The sequence below is a fragment of the Hypomesus transpacificus genome, chromosome 13 (genome assembly GCF_021917145.1).
Source record: "Hypomesus transpacificus isolate Combined female chromosome 13, fHypTra1, whole genome shotgun sequence".
Taxonomy (NCBI): domain Eukaryota; kingdom Metazoa; phylum Chordata; class Actinopteri; order Osmeriformes; family Osmeridae; genus Hypomesus; species Hypomesus transpacificus.
The window spans coordinates 6,412,398-6,419,296 of record NC_061072.1 but is presented as its reverse complement, the minus strand read 5'-3'; positions in this window follow the sequence as shown (position 1 = coordinate 6,419,296).

Sequence of the window (6,899 nt, the reverse complement as noted above, 5' to 3'; positions counted from 1 at the left end):
CTTGAATGCTTTAAAGACTCAATAAGGTACTCCACAGGCTTAACAAGTGGAAACTTGTTTTCATAATATGACTTCCTCCTCTTAGCAGTTGACAATGGAGCATCAGATGTAATTGATTTGTGCAAAACGTTACTCTCTGAGACTGCTTGGACAATATCACTTACAACTGTGGCAGTAAAAGGGCAGTTATGTTTTTTCAGTACTTTCGTAACAGCTTCTTCTACAAGAGGTTTTGATTGTGCAAACAACTCATCAACATGCTCAATGATTTCCTGTGTGCTATTCTCTCTGATACATGGAAAATAGTTTGCAGTTTCAAAAAGAAGGCTGCCAAATGATGTTCCAATTGGTCAGCTAAACCGTCAGTGCTGCTACCGGCCACTGGGTTGGAATAGATACTGTTTTCATCTGAAAGAGCTGCATCTTGGACAAGTTCAATATCCTGGGAATCATTTGATTCATTTGGCACTACAACAGACACATCGTAATCAGAGTTATTCTGATGTTCTCTGCATTTGTGAGAATTATATGTCGAGTACACATTTGATTTAAACCTGCAGTCCATGAATGGAGCCTACTCATATTGCATAATTCATTAAGAACACCCTTTGAAACAAGCGAACACCCTTTAAAACAAGCTACTGCAACAACGTTGTCACTGGCAGTATTTCAGATTGAATTGCAATTCAAACAGTACCGTCTGCTAACTGAAAATAAGCCCCCTAAAAAAATAAGTAAGTAAAATAAGTTTGTAAATAAGTTTGATATTAATTTAGGGGGACATGGCTAATTAAAAGCAGTTTGCTAGAGGTAAGCTAGCTGCTGTTGCTAGCCACACTTCACTGATTGTTTGAAAGCGCCGGAAGTTAGAACATTTCTTTTGACATAATAATAGCTGTGGCATTGGAGACAGTACTGTAGCCTACTACTACACACTGCCAGTGGGCGAGCCTAGTCTGTGACTCTGAGGCTAACGTCAAAACAAGACGCGGTCTCACTCAAATTCCAAGTTTTACACAAATCACAAAAATATGCTGACCCGCTGAGATCGCCATATCTTTAAAACACTGCTCTCCATTTTGATGTAGAATTGACCCTGGTACGAAATTAAGAAAATACTCATCAGACGCAGATCGACAACAGCTGCCGCAATCGTCCATGGAGGCTGACGGGGCTCTCACGTAGCAAACAAATCAAAGTTTTTACAGCAACCTACATTAAAATCTCACCACCTGGCTGTCTTCACAATAGTCATATCGTCATAACATTTCCCTCTTTCTGGTTTTTCGTGTAAAATTGAACTATAAAATAAAAATACTACTATGACGCTTTCTAGAATGGCTGCCGCCTAAAAGACTAGGCGGTCTCACAGGCAGTGGCGGATTTAGTGATTTGGGGGCCCCAGGCGAAGACAGGCATGGGGCCCCCTTAACTCCTATTCTCACTCGTTTCAATCCATGTAATAATTATTAATATAATAATAATAATAACTAGAGAGGGTACAATTTCTAGAGAAATTGTAGGTGTGCTTGCTAGCGTCGGTTGTAGAAGGGTCCATTTATTAACTGTGATTTTTACAACTGATATTTCTGTATATTTTATATAAAAATGCGTATGCATATACTATTTGTGGAGGTTGCATAGATTTAAAAGCATACATTTGTTGCTGCTCATTTACAATTCAAACTACAAAGAGTGAAGTGTAGAATGAAACGGTTGTCTTCTCATTTCCCCTGCAAGAGGGAATATTGATAAGCCATAGCAGCCTCAGTTGACAAGTTGGATCAAACGAAGATATTGGGCAATCCGGTGTAAAACGGTGCTAACCTCTATGACACCTTGAGTTTTTCCCGTCTATCGATATTTTCAAGCATGTAGCCTACTCATATGGCATTAATTCAGTAAGAACCCCCTTTGAAGCAAGCTATTGTACAACATTGTCACCGAAAATATGCCGCCCCAAAACGTAAATAAGCTTGACATTTATTAAGGTGGAAATGGCTAATTCAAAAAAGGTTTGCTGAAAGCGATCATTGTCAGTAACAATGCCAAATTTGGTCTCAGTATAGAGACCTGCGTGGAGAAGCTGACCCCGATAAATTGTGCAACGAGCAAGCTAGCCTATAGTAGCTGCTGTTACATTTACATTTAGTCATTTAGCAGACGCTCTTATCCAGAGCGACTTACAGTACGTACAGGGACATTCTCCCCGAGGCAAGTAGGGTGAAGTGACTTGCCCAAGGACACAACATCATGTGGGGAACGAATCGAGAATCGAACTTCAGATTACTAGCCCGATGCTCTACCCGCTCAGCCACCTGACTCCATATTGTTGCTAGCAAAACTTCACTGAGCAGCACTTGTTCTAGCTGCCGCATCATTTGATACCAGTGGAGAGAAAAATGAAGTTTCCTTCAGTAGTTTCAGTTTGGCAACTAGCTACTCGTCTTTTGTCTTTCTCTTTTTTGCTCCACTCGGGTAGTTGCGTTTCATTTAGCAAATTGTTTTTTGCATTCACTTAACTCTTCTACTGTCTCATATTAACCAACTGAAATGACGTGTGCTTTGCTGTGCAGTTGCTGGAATCTATGGAATAGTCCAGAGTAGAATAGGGTGGGAGGGGAAGCCTGTGTTGACACAAATAAAATAAACGCTCTATTGGTACTTTGTTGATACTTTTGGGGAATGTTTTGACTTTTAATTGATTTGTATTATTATTATAGTTATTATTGATCATATAGTATTTTTATGGAGTCTTTCAAGGGGCCCCCTGGCAGCTGGGGGCCCCAGGCGGTTGCCTACTTTGCCTAATGGGTAAATCCGCCCCTGCTCACGGGCAACCCGCACTTGCTCAAATTACAAAGACTTTCACAACCTAAATCACAACCAAAAATCAGAGATTGCAGTTCCACTCGAAATCGCTTTCTCAACAAAGCCCAATGGTTGGGAATTTTTGAGGGTGGTATTTTTCATTAATAATCCAAGCTCCAACTTGCGTGCTAGAACGTCTCCATTACCTTGTATCCATGCGTCGTTGCTATCGTGTGCTGACGTAGTGACGTAGGTTAGTGAGTACCCTTCGTTGACAAAATGCACTTTTTTACCACAAAAACGTTGTAACCTCCTAAACTGTGCAACGGAACGTAAATCCGAATAGAAGCAACGCAATCGTGACCAAGACGAACATTTTGACACTGACGTTGTCTATGTAGTCCAAATATTGACTGAAAATAAACACTAATAAAAATAATAAATATATGTGAGATAACAATGGTTTGTGCTCGCCGAAGGCAAGCACACCCCAATAATGGTTGATATGATTTGCAAGGCGTACATGTTTTCGAACACAGCCACTGAATGTAATGTCAATTCAGATCAAATGAGTTAATACAACACAAAAAGTCTACCAGAAGTTGATCAAACTCCAAATGAGTCATTATGGATGCAGTTTACATTTACATTTATTCATTTAGCAGACGCTTTTATCCAAAGCGACTTCCAAGAGAGAGCTTACAAAAGAGCATAGGTCACTGATCATAACAACGAGATAGTCCCAAACATTGCAAGTAGCCAAAACATGAAGCATACATTGTGAAAAGCTAAACAAGTGCCAAAGGGAAGACCCATAAGAGCATGCAGTTATACAAGTTACAAATTAAACAACATGAACCACAAAAGTGCAGGACTGTACTTGTAGAAGAACAATCAACAGCAAAATATTTCACAGCGAGTACAAGACTTAACTTTGTTATATCTAACCTAAAAGAGCAGCAAGTCACTCAATAAGAGTCATTGTGATCCTGGAGGAAACTAACTAACAAGTCCAGCCAAGCATTCTTAAGTGCCGTTGTACTCCCGGAACAAGTGCGTCTTGAGCCTTTTCTTGAAGGTAGGGAGACAGTCAGTGTCCCTGATGGAGGTGGGGAGCTGGTTCCACCATTGGGGGGCCAGGCAGGAGAAGAGCTTGTGTTGGGACCGGGCAGTCTTGAGCGGTGGGACCACCAGGCGGTTGTCTGAAGAAGACCGTAGGTGACGGGTGGGGGTGTAAGGTTGCAGGAGAGACTTGATGTAGACGGGTGCAGTCCCGTTCACTGCTCAGAAGGTCAGTACCAGGGTCTTGAATTTGATATGGGCGTTGATGGGTAGCCAGTGGAGAGAGATGAGGAGCGGGGTAACATGGGAGCGTCTGGGTAGATTGTAGACCAGGCGGGCCGCTGCGTTCTGAACCCTCTGAAGAGGGCGGGTTGCACATGCTGGGAGACCAGCGAGCAGCGAGCAGCGAGTTGCAGTAGTCCAACTTGGAGAGGACCAGTGCTTGGACTAGCAGCTGGGTGGAGTGCTCAGACAGCCTCAATCCTAGCTGAGATCCCCGGATCGGTCGGGGGGAACGACAGGTACAGCTGGGTGTCGTCGGCGTAGCAGTGGTAGGAGAAGCCATGGGAGGTGATGATTGGTCCAAGTAAGGTGGTGTACAGGGAGAAGAGGAGGGGTCCAAGGAAGGAGCCCTGTGGGACACCGGTGGAGAGCTGGTGGGGGTCTGACAGTTTGCCTCCCCAGGAGACCTGGTAGGATCTTCCCGAGAGGTAGGATGAGATCCACTGGAGTGCAGTGCCAGTGATGCCCATCTCAGAAAGTCTGGAGAGCAGGATCTGGTGGTTAACCGTGTCAAACGCTGCAGAAAGGTCCAGCAGAATGATGACGGATGACCTCGAAGCCGCTCTGGCAGACTGGAGGGCAGTGGTGACTGAAAGGAGGGCAGTCTCTGTGGAGTGGCCGGTCTTGAAGCCCGATTGTTTGGGGTCAAGCAGGTTGTTCTAAGAGAGAAAGTTAGACAGTTGGTTAGATACAGCACGTTCAATTGTTTTAGAAAAGAAGGGTAGCAGTGATACCGGTCTGTAGTTCTGGAGGACAGCGGGGTTAAGTGAGGGTTTTTTGAGTAGAGGGGTAACTCTGGCCTGTTTGAAGGCAGAGGGGAAGGTGCCAGAGGTAAGAGAGGAGTTTAGGACATGGAGCAGAAAAGTTATGATAGAGGGGGAGATGGTTTGAAAGAGAGGGGAGGGGACAGGATCAAGGGGGCAGGAGGTGGGGCGATGAGAGAGAATGAGGTCAGAGAGCTCTGACCCGGACAGGGGAGAGAAAGAGTTTAGACATTTAGTTGGGTCAGTCATGAAAGGTGAGGGGGTAGGAAAGGTGGGTTTAGGGAACCGACTGGTAATGTCGGAGACTTTTTCCTCAAAGAAGGAGGAGAAGTCGTCTGCTGTCAGGGTGGAGGGGGGGGGGGGAGGTGGGTTAAGAAGGGTGGAGAAGGTAGAGAAAAGTTTGTGGGGGTTTGAAGCAGAGTTAATTTTGTTAAGAAAGTAGAGGGTTTTAGCATCAGTTATGTGAGAAGAGAACTCAGTTCAATTATGAGTTCAATTATGAGTTCATGTTAGTGTATTACTCAAGTAACTACAACTTTCTATGCCATCTAAGTTTGGTTAGCTTACTTATTTTATTAAGATGAGCTGGTAGGTTTTACAGTTTAGGATTAATTAATTTAACCATGCCTGATGATTAAAACTCCACCCAGCTGCTAGTCCAAGCACTGGTCCTCTCCAAGTTGGACTACTGCAATAATTAGGGATTATGATTTAAAACAAGGTTTAAATTATCATAAACAAGGCAACCCTGTTTAATTAACACTTTAATTAACCATCATAGAACTTTATTACAATACATATAGTGAAAGCATTGTAGGTCCATAGCAATTTATTTTTTTAGGAGGAATAATATGGGGGAAGAGGGGATGGGTGTAAGGGGTAAATGGATGTTGTAAAGGCGCAGTTGAAGGTTGTGTCAACAAAATGCAGGATTTCCATGAACGAAATAGGCTTTATTGTGCATAACAATTACTCACATCGCTCTCCGCCCCTGGTGCGCACAATACACACCCCGCCCTGCACCCTCATTTGCCCCCACCTCACTGGCAGACACGGCAACAGGGAAGGACACCGCCACATCCGCCGAAACTGGTCAGTTCCATGGAATCGGCCAAGAGCCACCGATTTACGTGGCAGACGCTGATAATGTTGCACTAGATATGATGCTGCTATTAACTCTGTACTATGTTATATTTTGGGGATATGTTATTGTTGCACTGTGGTTGAGTTGTTGCACTGTGCCTAGTGAATACAGACCGTTCCTAGACTCTAACCACCGAAATACTGTTAGAGCCACGCACTTCTGATCATTGATCTTCAGCAGTACTTTCTACATGCACTATTTGTATCCACTATTTGAATGTCACTTTCATACAGCATCAGCTAAATTAATAAAATGTAATGTAGGCCTACTGTATTATCCAGAAATGTTTTGGGTCCCAGTGTAAAGTGTTATGAAAATCAATCGCTGGAGAATTTGCAGATTGGAAGATCGGTGACTGAGTAAATGATTAGATAAATAAGATTTAATATTTAACCTCTGTAATTGTATGCTTTCTTGTGTAAGAATCCAAACCAATAACTGTAGTGTGAATTACACAAACCCTTTGAATTAAGACTAAAAAGGAAAAAAAATGTATAATGATACCAACTAACAAATGCAAATATGCATCATTACAAAATGATGACACAGCCTGGTAAGCTTGCACAGCCTAATACTGTAATGTCAAATGGTTTGTGATAAGTAACTTCTGATTAAGATTATCATGTCATGGAGATTAGTGCAAACTACAAATAAGTAAACAGTTCAAAACATTATATTTATGAAGGACACAAAAGCACACCAAAAAAACAGAACAGAAAAAAAGAAACCATAAAATGAATGGACCTCAGATTAGCATTTCCCCATTACAGAGCCAGTTGAAGTATATATTAGCATTGTTTTCCGATATGAGTAGGGAGTGGTAAGTTTGGGTGTGT